Genomic DNA, 17624 nt, shown 5'->3' on the forward strand with positions numbered 1-17624 from the left:
GGCGACAGCGAACTGGTCAAAGAGTGAGACTGGGACAAGCGTTTCAGGGAAAGCATTGTGACGACGAACTGGTCAAGGAGAGAGTCTGGGCAAGAGTTTCAGGGAAGACGTCGTGACATCGAACTGGTCAAAAAGTGAGACTGGGTACGCGTTCTAGGGAAGACAGCGTGACGGCGAACTGGTCAAATAGTGAGTCTGGGGCACGCGTTTAATGGAAGACATCGTGACGGCTAACTGGTCAAAGATTTAGACTGGGGCACGCGTTTCAGGGAAAACATCGTGACGGCGAACTGGTCAAAGATTGAGTCTGGGGCACGCGTTTCAGGGAAGACAGGCGTTTCCGGGAATACATCGTGACGTTGAATTGGTCAAGGAGTGAGACTGGGACATGCGTTTCCGGGAAAACATCTTGATGGTTAATTTGGGTCAATAAGTTTGACTGGAATGCGCGTTTAAGAACTGGTTCATGATTGAAACTGGGACTCGTGTTTCAGGGGCCCGGGAGACACGGTGAACTCATCCATGAACGAGGCAGGGATATATATTTCAGAGAAGATGCGGTATACTGACCAAGGATAAGTAGATCGGCGTTTAGGTCCAGAACCATAGAGTCTATGCTAGAACAGGCAACACTGGGCAGAAAATATCTGTAGGTGTCAGATAGTGAAATGAACATGATTAAAGTGTGCCAATATAAATGAAGTGATTGGCAGGTGTAGAGTGGCGGTATTGATTTCGTCAGTACTTAATCATCGCTGCCTTCTTATTGATTCGCTCCCCTGTGGATTGTTTCTCAAATCGTCCGTACTCATCACTTGAAAACAAGATGACTTCATTTTCATATTCCGTTTTCTGATTAATCCAACTGTAATACTGGGTTGGGTAGAGCACGTGTTAAACTGGTCGAACACACAAGATATATTGTATACATCTTTGCTACTTTGTATCGCGATTATTTAAAATTTGAGATACAGGTGTGTAGTATAAGTATTGACTGTTCGACTTATGTATTGTTATCCGAAATTATCCCATTTCACGAATAAACACGAAGTTGGACGACCAAACACGAAGTTGGACGACCAAACACGAAGTTACAGGACTAAGCACGAACACACACAACATTGGGTCAGGATATATTTGGAATTTGGGGACCGGCTGGTTACAATAATTTTGTTTAAAGATCTTTACTGGACGCTTTCTTCCGGTAAAAAGAAAAAAATGCATATATTGAGATGAGCGCGGTTTTCAAATATCATACGGCGCATGCGCAAATCGTATAATTATGGAAAAATCCACAAACTTAACCCTGTTGTGTGAAACATGATGCGCCATCAAAAAAGTCACGGCTTTAAATCCCGTTTTAATATTGTTCACAGACAAGCCTCCCGGAAGTCAAAGACTGTCACACCACAATTCTAACTGTGGCACGACACAAAGACATTGCCTCTCGTCTAGTTTTATAGCATCCGACCATAGCGTCGTATTAATCCCCGTAAACAGCGACTAGTATTAATGGCTGATTTACTGGTCTCATTCACAATTATTATATTTTATTATAAAAATTCCCACTAGTAGTGAGTCAGAATAAGAAAATAATAACGCCTCGCGATGGCACTAACACTAGGGTCGCTGGCATGGTTCCCCCTGGGTGTAGAAGGGAACGGCAGGTATTGGCTCTTCCATATCAAGTATTACGTATTTCATTTGGTCTGTGTGTTAGTTCCCACCACGGGGTAACTGGGTTCAAACTCGTACTGGGATGATTCGATGTACCATGAATATCAGCTGAATCGTAACAGCGGAACGGATGTGACATCGCCGGTTTATCAGAGCTGATAAATTGGTCACATTGGTCCCTGATGGAATATTTAGAAATCGAGTAAAATAACGTGAAATCAAATTATATAAACCTTATCAAATATAACTTATTAGATTCATTAAAACAATACGTTTGTTACAATAACAGTTACTGTCTGTGAGCCGTGCCATTGCCAGAGGCAATCTCGTTTCGTTGTCTAGTGAATGAAAACTCAACATGCGTAACTGAACAGCAGCAGTATTTATATTATCCAAATTGCTGGTTACGTCACGCCATCCTACCTATGGAGACACCAAACGAAGGATCTAGTTCCACAATCACTTTAATCAACGCTTTTCAGGGTAGACGACAAGAAGTGGTACATCCTCACAATCACCCTGTCTTATTTTTTATCCGATATACACGCTCATAGATAATTCATACAAATATTGCAAAGCTGTGAAAATAAGAATTAAATGAGAAATTACTGCAGCAAAGCGAAGTCCATTCACTATTAGAGGTGATAGGATTACGGTCATGGGGCGGGTAAGATTAGCATTGCCTCAGATATCATTCATAAAACACAACTGCCCGTGGGGAAAGGGCAAATAGTGTAAGTTGACACGAGTTTCGGTCTTGGCATGGTCGATCCGGATTTGAACAGTGTCTGATTTGATTGCTTCCTTCATTCTGAGTAGATTTACCCTTGATGCGCTGATCGTCACCGCTCAATCCAGAAACCAGCCTTTGGCGGTATTAAAATAATATGGGTCTGACAGCGAATGTTCCAACCATAAATTTAAGAGAAATTTTTTGACTAGGCATTAATATCTAATTAGGCGCCGTTTAATAGGTAAACTAGCGCGGTTTAGGCATTTATTAAATAAAGCCTCCCAAATTCAATGCAATGTATTTTTTATTTGGGTATACAATGAAAGCAATGACTGTGTGTTGTCCCGATGGCCGGATATCCCTTTGTTGAAGATGGGGCGATCATATTATTTGATCGTCGTGGCGGAGAGACAACAGAAACATAATTTTGCAAAGAGAAGAACTGGTGACCTCATTATTACATGTCCCCCTCTGTGAAGTCGGCGAGGATGAAAAGGGGGGGGGGGGAGAACCGAATATAATCTCTACTGATTTCGAGTACGTCAATTTTCGGCGACCCGAGGCTTCAAACTGTATTCTTTTTTGTGTGTGCCACGACCAGCCTCAGACAAACCAACAAAGCCGACCATTGTTTCTTTTATGTATACGACATCTGCGTTTTGGCGATTATGTAGTAAATCCATCTCGTAACATGAAGATTGAAATGTCCACATTTCTTACGATTTTCGGTGTTATATCCGTAAACATGTTGAATATCCACACAAATGATATTTAGTTTTAGCCTGTATTTACGGGGGACTTATTTTGATATAAACTAAAAAAAAGATTGGTATTTTCCCCATTTTATTGGCACATTCTGGCACTAAAACGTAATATCTGTCTCATAGTAAGACTACGCACACACACACGCACTGCAGTCTAACAGTCTCTAGATTAAAAATTTGAGCTTGAACATTGGAAAGTGCTGATGAAATTTTAACATTGACGTACAACTATTCAGCAATATTATTCGACGGAAAATCAACAGAAGATAGCGAAATTCTCTCGTGGTAGTTGTACAATTCTATTACGCTGTCAATGTAAAAACAATGTGAATGTGTTTACACAGTGCTCTGAAAGCCACAATATAACAATGTGTGGCTGCCACCATGCTGCTGCATACACTGTTATATAACACACACCATAAAGACCAATCACCATGTCAACAAACATACATACCACTGACCTTAGAGGCCAATCACCATGTCAACAAACATACACAACACTGACCTTAGAGGCCAATCACCATGTCAACAAACATACATACCACTGACCTTAGAGGCCAATCACCATGTCAACAAACATACATACCACTGACCTTAGAGGCCAATCACCATGTCAACAAACATACATACCACTGACCTTAGAGGCCAATCACCATGTCAACAAACATACACAACACTGACCTTAGAGGCCAATCACCATGTCAACAAACATACACAACACTGACCTTAGAGGCCAATCACCATGTCAACAAACATACATACCACTGACCTTAGAGGCCAATCACCATGTCAACAAACATACACAACACTGACCTTAGAGGCCAATCACCATGTCAACAAACATACACAACACTGACCTTAGAGGCCAATCACCATGTCAACAAACATACATACCACTGACCTTAGAGGCCAATCACCATGTCAACAAACATACACAACACTGACCTTAGAGGCCAATCACCATGTCAACAAACATACATACCACTGACCTTAGAGGCCAATCACCATGTCAACAAACATACACAACACTGACCTTAGAGGCCAATCACCATGTCAACAAACATACATACCACTGACCTTAGAGGCCAATCACCATGTCAACAAACATACACAACACTGACCTTAGAGGCCAATCACCATGTCAACAAACATACACAACACTGACCTTAGAGGCCAATCACCATGTCAACAAACATACACAACACTGACCTTAGAGGCCAATCACCATGTCAACAAACATACACAACACTGACCTTAGAGGCCAATCACCATGTCAACAAACATACACAACACTGACCATAGAGATCAATCACCATGCCAACAAACATACATACCACTGACCTTAGAGGTCAATCACCATGTCAACAAACATACATACCACTGACCTTAGAGGCCAATCACCATGTCAACAAACATACATACCACTGACCTTAGAGGCCAATCACCATGTCAACAAACATACACAACACTGACCTTAGAGGCCAATCACCATGTCAACAAACATACATACCACTGACCTTAGAGGCCAATCACCATGTCAACAAACATACATACCACTGACCTTAGAGGCCAATCACCATGTCAACAAACATACATACCACTGACCTTAGAGGCCAATCACCATGTCAACAAACATACATACCACTGACCTTAGAGGCCAATCACCATGTCAACAAACATACATACCACTGACCTTAGAGGCCAATCACCATGTCAACAAACATACATACTACTGACCTTAGAGGCCAATCACCATGTCAACAAACATACACAACACTGACCTTAGAGGCCAATCACCATGTCAACAAACATACATACCACTGACCTTAGAGGCCAATCACCATGCCAACAAACATACACAACACTGACCATAGAGATCAATCACCATGCCAACAAACATACATACCACTGACCTTAGAGGTCAATCACCATGTCAACAAACATATACAACACTGATCTTGGAGGTCAATCACCATGTCAACAAACATATACAACACTGACCTTAGAGGTCAATCACCATGTCAACAAACATACGCAACACTGACCTTAGAGGTCAATCACCATGCCAACAAACATATACAACACTGACCTTAGAGGTCAATCACCATGTCAATAAACATACACAACACTGACTTTAGAGATCAATCACCATGTCAACAAACATATACAACACTGACCTTAGAGGTCAATCACCACGCCAACAAACATATACAACACTGACATTAGAGGTCAATCACCATGTCAACAAACATACACAACACTGGCCTTAGAGGTCAATCACCATGTCAAATTACATACACAACACTGGCCTTAGAGGTCAATCACCATGTCAACAAACATACACAACACTGGCCTTAGACGTCAGTCACCATGTCAACAACATACACAACACTGATCTCAAATGTCAATCACCAAATCAACAAACATACACAACACTAACATTGAAGGTCAATCACCATGTCAACAAATATACACAACACTGACCTTAGAGGTCAATCACCATACCAACAAACATAAACAACACTGACCACAACACTGACTTCAGAGGTCAATCACAATGCCAACAAACATAAAAAACCTGACCTTAGAGGTCAATCACCATGCCAACAAACATACACAACCCTGACCTTAGAGGTCAATCACCATTCCAACAAACATACACTACCCTGACCTTATAGGTCAATCACCATGCCAACAAACATACACTACCCTGACATTAGAGGTCAATCACCATGCCAACAAACACACACTACCCTGACATTAGGGGTGTCGTTTGGATCAAGTAATGAAAAAATGTTGAAATCAATGCGTCTGCTTTGTTTCACAATCATAATAGCTGTTCGTCACGTGACTTTTTAATCGTCATTAATTAATTAATTAAAAGTACCTCAGTGTTACTTTACGGCATTATGGCCAGTGGCAAGATTGTAGACCCTACTTTAAGAACACATTACTAAATTCAAAATGCCACTTGTTATTCAAGTAATGTTTTATTGAAACTTCCAGTAACGTTATATTACTCTAATGTCTACAGCAAGGAGCGGTAACACCGTGTTTCCATGGCAAGCATACGTGTTCCATGTACGACATGCAACAAACGACCATCGCACTGTTCGTTATCAACGAGATAATTCGAAGGCATGGCGGCATAAATAGACTCTTCATTATAGAAAATAAATCTGCACAATAAAATATCGCCTTAATTTATGTCTCCTATTTGATGATCGAATACAATTCTCGACCATAAAATAGTCAGGTTCCCGATGTGTTCAATCGCTGCGCTCTAATCAAACGCTCCGCGCGCCCATTAAACAAGAGCGAAGAAATAAATACTACACAGGTTAGCGAGCGCCTCGTGATCACTTTCACATGTGTTAATGTCAGCACATAGGTTAACTAAACATGCTAACAGTATAGTGGTTACAGCGAACCCTAACACGCATTTAATGTGCTCAATTTCAGTAATATGGTAATAAATTCTACGGACCAAATAAACAAGGACATTTACAATCGGCAAGTAAAATAAGCGAGCACTTAGAGGCGGGACGTATCCCATTGCGTTGATGACCCCGAAGGGCTATAAACAGTCATAATATTTGGGCAAGTCGGAACGTCTTTTCAAAGCTGAAGTTAGCGATGTGTCATTAAAGTCATCGCAGTTAAAAAAGGAAATGATTGTAACATTGCACCCCAAGAGAGTTCCCATCTTTTTACGACAGCAAATAGATTTACACATGGTGCACTACGTGTGGTAGAACCACCTGACACTCTGGGTGGGTATTTTGTCCACACATTGTGACGTGTGGTAGAACCACCTGACACTCTGGGTGGGTATTTTGTCCACACATTGTGACGTGTGGTAGAACCACCTGACACTCTGGGTGGGTATTTTGTCCACACATTCAGTTGTGACGTGTGGTATATCCACCACCATGTGAAACTGAGTTGATGCGGATGTCAGGGATCTTCGTGATGACACGTACATTACAACAATCATTGCCGACAATGATCAACTGACTCCTTGTGTATAACCGTCGCGTTTCGGTTAATTTCCTCTCAATGCAAAATTAGCCACCCTGAAATTAGATCAGAATCAAATATACAGCGTTTCTTTGCGCAAATCCCTGTCTTGAAATACAGAAATTAGTGCTGTTCTTTCTCTTTTTTTCAATAATGAAAAGTGTGTAAAGATGTACCCGTGTTGCAACGTAAGGTCAAAGGTTGATACTAGATTTGCCGATAGAACTGATAACAGGCTCAAGTGGTGGATCGACTGATTGTCAGTAACGAACAACGAGGGAATACAATCATTGCTTCGTTTTAATACGTTTAGCATCAAGATACCTCAAGTAGTCACGTGACCTTTATGATTGCTGCTCGGTCTGACCACTAACGAGAATACCAGTTAATAAGAGGGAGGTTTACAGTCCGACAATTGTCAATCGATTGAAGCCTTTCTCTTCCTCTTAATTTACTTTCAATTTTTTCTCGCTCTGGATTGTATCAATTTATTCGTTTCGCAAAAAAGTTCCACAGACGCTAGTAACTGTTTTCGATAGTGCTTCTCTAGTCTTCTATCGCACTTTTAAAATTATTAGAATGTATAGGAAGTGACTTCTTTAATCAAAATCCAGAAAAGTGTTCTAAGTAGAAGAAGCCATTTGTATAACAAGATCGTTGTTTATGCTACCGGATGGTCGAAAACTTCCAAGTTTCTGAAAATCGACCCGAGCTTCAAGGGATGGAAACTTTTCGAGTGAGGTTTATTTTGAGTTGCTATCACGGATTCAAGTACCATCAAGCCGCGTTTTCTGTATCATAACCCCATTTTCCCAATACATGCCCCTTCAGAGGTGCTGGTAGCATACATGGCGTGTACGTTGTCACGTGATTAGTATTCACAACACATTTACATGTCCGGCTGAATATGTTGTGTTTCCAAACTTACAAGTCGCGATTTTGCGATGCCACAAAACAATGTTATAATTTCACCGATCAAATCTACTTAAAAAGTGACACAAAGCCATCTTTTCACGAAGTGTGCTAATGGTGACTATAAGAGAAACCTGGAATAACTAGTGTGTTGAAACAATTCCAAACAATCAGAGCATTGAAATTTCATTACCGCAAGGTATGTTTCCGTAAAATGGCGCTAATTTGCATCATTGGCGCGATCACGCCGCCAAATTAACTTGATATCGAAGCTGCCAAACCATGCACGTAAAAATTTTAGTTGTAGTACATCAAAAAAGATCCGCTCGGATCAAAACCCTGGGACACTGCCGCGGAGAAACTGATCGGGGCGTAAAGTTTGACGGTTCCACTGAGAAGGCTAAACCGTCAAGCATAAACCATCATTACCAAACTATCTACAATTAATCTCCTGCCTCATATATCTTTTAGCGATTTCGGCCCGTCATTTTTTTCTTTTAATTGTATTAATTAAAGCAAAGTGATTTAAAATGATGTCGACTCTCTCGTTCTCACTGCATGTTCACAATGAACTGTCGTTTTTAATCACCGGAACATTTTAAATGCATTGGAAAACAAGTAGACACGGTGGGTCGGGCTTCTATGCACAACTACGTCATCGTGGGTATATACTAATAGACAGGTAGTTTGGATCAGGCTTGATTTCCAGCAAGAACAACTTGCAACGAAGCGTACATCCTTGCAAAGTTAGACGAAAAACATTGCTCAGTGCGAGTTTAATTCAATTTCCCTTATCCAATTTTTGTACACAGGTTGGCGAGAATGCCGACGTGAAATCATCTACTATCAGCTGTCATTGACGAAATTTCCTGAGACAGTATCACACTAAAAGCAGTGGAAGTGGACAATTTCACGCCTTTTGCCTTCTACATCGCAGTCATTCAACGTAGGTTCATCCTCATCCCGTAACCGTGGTAACACATTACCGCATGACCTCGACGCTTTGGTCTTTAGCCCTGTGATGACAGAGATGAAAGAGTGAACGCTCACGATTCTTAACTGGATACATGAAATAAAAGCCAGAATACATGGTGCTACGGTGACGACGCTATTCTCGAGTTACGAATACTTATTGACCCAGTATTAAAAAAAAATAATAGAAGATTATCAGGACAGGACAAATGACGCATTTTCTCGCAACTTGAAACATAAATTCCCACAGAAGTGTCACGGTCGTGAGAGTAACTTGGGGCACAGTCGGGGATGGGGGGCACGCGTTTTATTCGCCGTCTTTGTTGAGTGCATTATTCACGCATATTGGAGACGTTTAGCGTTATTTCAACCAGTGGCGCCTTACTTACCAACTTCATTTTAGTTAACTGTTTGTTATGCATGGGATAATATTGTATTTGGCTTAGCCTAGGGTCAAGTCTCATCAAAACTATTAGAATTCGGCGACCTTTTATCGCCTCTGTCCTTGCCTCATTATCTCACTCCTCGTTGAAACCACCCACACGTTGTCACGAGAGTTCGACACGATATTTTCATATGGTTGTCACGAGAGTTCGACACGTGACGATATTTTCATATTAGCCAGAGCAGGAGAGATCCACTAATATTGTCAAAAGCAACATGACTAACAAATGGGATTTTCGTCAGGTAAAGTAGTGTGCAAAGTGAAAATGTTGACGACAACATATTTTTGACGGCCTTTCTCGTGAAGTGAAAAGTCAATATTCATTTGAAATTAGATGGAGTTAATCTTGCCAGAGAAGAGAGTGCCCAATCACCTTTACTTTCAGAAATAATGAAATGAATGCACATATAAAGTTGCTTGATCTCCTCCATTTGTCGAATTCTGTTCGTCAAATCACGTTACATGTAACACACCATAGCTAACGAACCAAACCGTCATGCAGTTGAACACTTCTTCACTGTCCAATCAGAAACGAAATTCGAAGCATCAGCATTTTTGATAAGTTGCCGCTGTTCACACCCTTCGCGTGGCAGTGTTATACTCACATAAAAGCCTTTCTACTCAATTTCTGTTCATTTGAGTGAAAAATAAACACTTTCTTTCAAAGGACAGTCAAGAAACGCGCACTGTTTGAGGATGCAGACATGCTGGCACCTCCAGACTATCAGAGAACAACGGTAAAGAGAGATTTTCACACGATTACACCCTCAGCGACACAGGCCAGTGAACACCTAACGACACCTCGTTTGAACCATTTTCAATGGTATCAAAACCCTCTTTGCCGATTCTTAAGTATTTTTACCGGTGCTAAGTTTGTTATTGGCACAATCGAAGCGATTGAGTAAGTGTGGAAACAGCGCCCTGTGTGTGATAAAAATCGTGTCGCCAACATTCATCTATTAACTGTTGTTGTGTACGACCAATACAAGTTGGGTAGGATATGGTCTAAAGGGAGAAACACACCATACAACAACAACGCCGAACACGTATAACCGTGTTTGATTGGCCTGTAATGAATGTATAACTTACACTACGTTGCACGACTCACAACACAGTGAAATTTAGTAATTGAAACGATTTCAATCAATACAACTAACTCTGGATTCAAAAAAATATATTGTTTGTGTTCATTGTCTTCAATACTACTAGATTCACCTTCTCGGAGAAAGATTACCACTAGTATTGCGACCTCGTACAGTATTGTTTCTAAGTGTTGCACACGTTGTGGAACCTATTTAATTGTTTACGACAGTGAAACGGTATACGTAAATTTATTGAGCATATATTTGGGACGTTAGTAACATTTCCTCATTGCAGCCCATCGTGAGTATAATGTCGTAAATATTTCTTTCAATGTCAATCTGGAGATATTTAAAACGTTTGATAACAAAATACGGTCATAATTGTAAATTACCTATAGCATGGAACTAAAACAGTGGTTTAGTTCTATGATTATAGCTTGAAGCTGAACCCTGTGGGAAATTCTGTATTTCTTTGGGGTTATGATGTCTGTGGTTCAATAAAACTCGCACACACTTAGACAGTATATCATTTCCTTTAGATGCAGGCAGATTATAATAGGTGTATGTGCAAATACAATACAACAAAGATAATCATTGTGAAGTTAAAGGGCACTTAGTTTTTCAGTGCAATCCACACTTTCCCGTGGCAGTATATACAATGTATATATATATAAGAAATTGTAGAATGTGACAAAAAAATGCTTCAAGCTAAAGATCCTCATATTCCAAATTTGGTGGCGGGGTTTGTCGTTGTGTGGTATAGTGCTGTACGTGTTGTTGGTTACTAGATCTTGGTTACCCGAGTGCCAGTGAAATACGGTATTGGTGACGACGCCGACCTGTTGGCGCCATCAAAACAATACATGTCATGATACGTCAAAATACACCCACTGCATTACACACTCTTTTGGAAGTGTTCTCTTTGTCAGGTGTTAGTTGTATACAAAACGACACACCACCGCAGGCTACGGCGATCCGCCCCTCTTGCCTTCACTAGGGAACCATGAAAGCGTACTTAGAGCACAGTGTATTCACATGCGATATTAGCGAATATGGAAGCGTACTTGGGGCACAGTGTATTCACATGCGATATTAGAGAATATGGAAGCGTACTTGGGGCACAGTGTATTCACATGCGATATTAGGGAATATGGAAGCGTAGTTGGGGCACAGTGTATTCACATGCGATATTAGCGAATATGGAAGCGTACTTGGAGCACAGTATATTCACATGCGATATTAGCGATTATGGAAGCTCACTTGGGGCACAGTGTATTCACATGCGATATTAGCGAATATGGAAGCGTACTTGGAGCACAGTGTATTTACATGCGATATTAGCGAATATGGAAGCGTACTTGGAGCACAGTGTATTCACATGCGATATTAGCGAATATGGAAGCGTACTTGGGGCACAGTGTATTCACATGCGATATTAGCGAATATGGAAGCGTACTTGGAGCACAATGTATTCACATGCGATATTAGCGAATATGGAAGCGTACTTGGAGCACAGTATATTCACATGCGATATTAGCGATTATGGAAGCGTACTTGGGGCACAGTGTATTAACATGCGATATTAGCGAATATGGAAGCGTACTTGGGGCACAGTGTATTCACATGCGATATTAGCGAATATGAAAGCGTACTTGAAGCACAGTGTATTCACATGCGATATTAGCGAATATGGAAGCGTACTTGGAGCACAGTGTATTCACATGCGATATTAGCGAATATGGAAGCGTACTTGGGGCACAGTGTATTCACATGCGATATTAGCGAATATGGAAGCGTACTTGGGGCACAGTGTATTCACATGCGATATTAGCGAATATGGAAGCGTACTTGGAGCACAGTATATTCACATGCGATATTAGCGAATATGGAAGCGTACTTGGAGCACAGTGTATTCACATGCGATATTAGCGAATATGGAAGCGTACTTGGGGCACAGTGTATTCACATGCGATATTAGCGAATATGGAAGCGTACTTGGGGCACAGTGTATTCACATGCGATATTAGCGAATATGGAAGCGTACTTGGGGCACAGTGTATTCACATGCGATATTAGCGAATATGGAAGTGTACTTGGAGCACAGTGTATTCACATGCGATATTAGCGAATATGGAAGCGTACTTGGAGCACAGTGTATTCACATGCGATATTAGCGAATATGGAAGCGTACTTGGGGCACAGTGTATTCACATGCGATATTAGCGAATATGGAAGCGTACTTGGGGCACAGTGTATTCACATGCGATATTAGCGAATATGGAAGCGTACTTGGGGCACAGTGTATTCACATGCGATATTAGCGAATATGGAAGCGTACTTGGGGCACAGTGTATTCACATGCGATATTAGCGAATATGGAAGTGTACTTGGAGCACAGTGTATTCACATGCGATATTAGCGAATATGGAAGCGTCGTCGCAAATTGTGCACGCAGTGTTTAGAATTGGAATTTATATATTTGATTCACAAATCCAGGGAATCTAAAAATCAAATGAACAATCGATGTCACTTTTTGAACAACTCGGATGGACTCGGAAGTGGCAAACACCCCTCGGTAGAAATCTTCTCTTCTGCCTATTCCGATGTTTATGTTCTGTCACTAGAGACTGAGACGAACTTATTGACAGCATGGTTGCTAATTTCCTCTTCTATCGGAGTGTCCCCTAACGATCGTCGGTGGAAAGAGAAAAAGGCAGAGATCGCGTTGCATGCCTGAAGGCCCCGGCATCGTATCGTGCTACTATTCTGGAGATTGCGACCGGTGTAATAAAACACATTATGCCTATATACTCGGTGTAATCAGTTGAGGCATAACACTTGGCCCGGACACGGGCATTGCGCTGAAATAATATCATCTAGGAGGGGGGCATTGTCAGCTGCAACAAGTTTGATGTTGAACTAGTCACCGGCGAATGAACGATGCAAAATAATCGGAATGAAAGATATATTCACTGTATCCATTGAGTGTCATATTCGAGAAACATTAAACATCTCTTACAGCTAGAAATCAATTTAGTTCATATTAAGTTTTTATTTGGAGAGTTTGGGCTGTCATAGGTTAATAGGGACAGTTGACATCGCACTAAAATCAATCTTTATATCAATCATAATGCAGATTCAGTCTTCTCAATATCTCTTTCACATCTCCCCGCCCTCCCATATAGTAACATAGAATTTAGAGATATCCCCAGAAAAATGCTCATAGTAGTTGATAATTTGGATTACAATGTATTATGTATGCTAGTGTTTATCCCCACCACTCCCTACAGTACCCACTTCCTCATATCCCATAATATGTACACACCCACGTGATCACCACCCCTCCATATACATATATGAATGTTTCAAAATTCGAGAAAATAACATGAAAAAGCCTTCATTCTCATTCAAATGAACAACAATATTAATATCAGGGCATATCTGCAAGGTTTTTTTTCCTGTTATCATTCTTCTGTTATGTTATTTTATTGTTTTTTTGTGTTTTTTTCATCCACACTTAATTGTAATTTAATTCAAGATCCTATAAAGGATGCGATATCAATAAAGTTCATTATTATTATTATTAGAAACAGAAATGATACCGATTCCCTCACCTCCGATAATATGCACATACCCACGTGATCACCACCCCTCCATATACCAACAGAAATCAGCCAACTCCATGACATCCCATAATATGCATGTACTTTTGTAACTGTACCGATAACTGCTACCAATGTTGAATAAGGAAACACTACAGAAGGAAAATTAAACACCATCGGGCAATATTACATTCTAGTCAGAAAAGTCGAAACAAATTAAATGAACAAAATGCAGCAACTAGTTAGTGAACATTGAGGCCGGGCTCCAAAGTGGTTTTGATTGTGACCGGAAGGCAATCGACAACATATCCATCCATCATCTGCAACTTGACTCCACCACGATTTCTTATCGAAACATCTTGTTTGAGCCCTGCAAGGCACTGATCATGAGCACTCATCGGTTTGTAGACACAAGGATGAAATGAGTGGCCACGGGGCACTTGCATGGTAGCCCCATAGAACACACCGTGATAAGCGAGTCTATGGCCACTATGTATGGCTGTTTCAGCAAACGCAGTGAGGTGAGAGGGAATTACTCATCGGTGTGGTGACCACCGTCTGAGTGTCTTTTTTTAAATGACGCGCCACGTTTCACCGTGACAATAATCACAAATCATACCATACCCCCGCGAAAAGGCGTCGACGGAGCAGGATTTCGTCACATATTCAATCGCCACTCGTTAATAGAGATGGTTGTCAAGAAACGCGATTACCGTCATACCCTGGCGTCAAATCAATTGCATTTGGCACATTTTATTTTAACGGGATTTGTGTTATTTTCTCTGGCAAGTTAATAATGACATTCGGTACTGCAGCTCATTATTTGGCAATTTGTGAACAATCTCATTTAATTTGTGTATTTTGTTATTAACTTGATACAGACATCACCAAACATATTGCGTTAGAAAATGTTTGCTTTAAGAACCCGTCTACTTTGACATCGAGGTGCATGTTTCTATCGTGGAATATGTATACAGTTTGACAGGGGTTATTTTTTGCAAAATACACCGTGTATGCACAAGCTATGTTTATTGTGGCCTGACTTAAAGGGAAAGACAATGTAATATTGAATTCCGTTTACTTGAGTGTGATCGCACCAATAAATTAGACCAAGCCATATGTTTTCTTTGTAATTGATGTCATGACGTGTGTGTCTTGCTGAACTCAACTGAACTGAACCATTTTCTAGAATAACATCGCAAAGTTGACTCCCCTGTAAAATGGTTACTGACAACAATAATGTCAATACAATTAGCAGCGTTCACAAAAAAGAAATGTCAAAACGATTGTTTTACAGTATACGTTTTATAACACGAAAAATACAGTTAATATGAAAATTAAATTTAACTGCGATAAACACGAGATTCCACGGTTGTTGGGATATAACAGATTGTATAATGGTGAAGACGATAGAAACCAGTTTAAACATGCAGGTCAGTATTCCGCTATTAGCAGGGTTTACCAAATTAAATGACAGAGATAACGAAACTATGCCAGGAAATAATGGATAAATAAGTTGCCAGATTTTCAAAAAATATGCGAATAATATAGAAGAGCAAGCTGGCACGAAAGGAAGAGCGCTTTAACGCACACATTGTGTTCCTGCATGGGAAATACGTTTCGTGGCCTTCGCATTAACTAAATAGCACGAACCGCCGCGAGTAGTCTGTTGGAAGGCATGGCATCTATGCCTGGTTCACATAAAGATAACAAAAGCCCCCATTGTGCGACTATTGTGTACACTTTAAATAATATTTAATAAACAAGAATAAAACACGTTGAGAGGTAATGAGAAAATGATGACATTGACGCCTCCCTGACTAAGTGATACAACGGCCATCATGGTAGAATGTTTAGTTATACGTCTCATATGATGATCACAGTACAACAACACACATATGCATGTGTCTGGTTTTTAATATTTCCATCAAAAATCACAAAAAAACCGTTTGGAATGAAACGTACGTAATTAAATGATGTCGTTTATTTTGATCAATTATCGCCGACATTTTTATAGAGATTGGTAGGAGCGTTGTTTTTCCAATAACGCCACAGAACGCAGAGGGCACTTCGAAAAGTTCGACTGCGTAAACATAAATGGCCGTACACATATATGATCGCATTCAAAAAACGCACGTGTCACACTCTTTCACTATTAAAAACGATCTCAGATGAACACTTATAAAAACATTTCACAAACTCACTAATTTACATCAGCATTTCTAGGTTTGTCTTGCGATTTGTCGATCAGCTCGCTATTCGCATGACTTCCAATTCGCACGAGATCGTCATCACATCTCACACGTTTACATACCCCCATGTAATAAGTCCTTGGCCATACGCATATTCATCCCATCGGAGCCCCTCTCAAAACAGCAAGCAGTTTATGACAGTAAATAGTATATTTCAAAATTTATCAAATTCTATTTCAAAATTACCAATGAAATTAAAAATGATGAATAACTCAAGTAGGTAGTAATTATGTAACATCGGATAATGACACAGTAGGCTTTTAACAATATATTGTTTATTATTAGATATTATTATTTACATTAATTCGAATATTTTTGGTAGTTTCAGAGTTCAGCTAACGCATATATGCGACGTCAATTCAAATTCTCCCAATTTCAAATTCTCCACAGAATTTGTTTCATCAAATGTCAAGTGTCGATATTTTGTTGATTTTCTAAAATTGGTAATTATTTCATCACCGAATGCATCACTGAAGCCGTGAATATAGTGATGGTTCAAACATGATGTAAAACCATTAATTTTCACTGGCATTTAATTTCACTATTTAGATGTTTTGAGCAATTTCACTTGGTTTCAAGTTCACTAAGTTGGCTTTGAACAAATGACAATTACTACACTCGTTTATTAAAATCTGATATTTAAGTGTCACTTATGATATCTATACGTATACGATACTTTTCCATATAATTAATATTAATATATATATATATATATATATATATATATATATATATATATATATATATATATATATATATATATATATATATATATATATATATATATATATATATATATATATATATATATATATATATATATATATATATATATGGTACATGCCCTGATCTTCACAAGACTGTAAGAGTTACACTCCTGAACGTTTAGGGAGTTATTGGGCTATTACCTACTTTTAGCGACACATTTAAACGATTAACTAATAACCAACTTCTTTTCTAGAGAATTTCACTATTTTAAATGATACATCGTGGCGTTGTGGGATGCCTTATATTAATGATATATGTTTAACATATACATAAATATGACATTCTAAATAATCTCAAGAATGTAACTAATTATATTCTTGTTTTGTCACCGCCACCTGACACACATGTATGTCGTATTCTGAGTTTTATTTGGTTTGAAATCCGTATAATGACGAAC

Source organism: Saccoglossus kowalevskii, chromosome 16 (assembly GCF_978046115.1).
Source record: "Saccoglossus kowalevskii chromosome 16, keSacKowa6.1, whole genome shotgun sequence".
Taxonomy (NCBI): domain Eukaryota; kingdom Metazoa; phylum Hemichordata; class Enteropneusta; family Harrimaniidae; genus Saccoglossus; species Saccoglossus kowalevskii.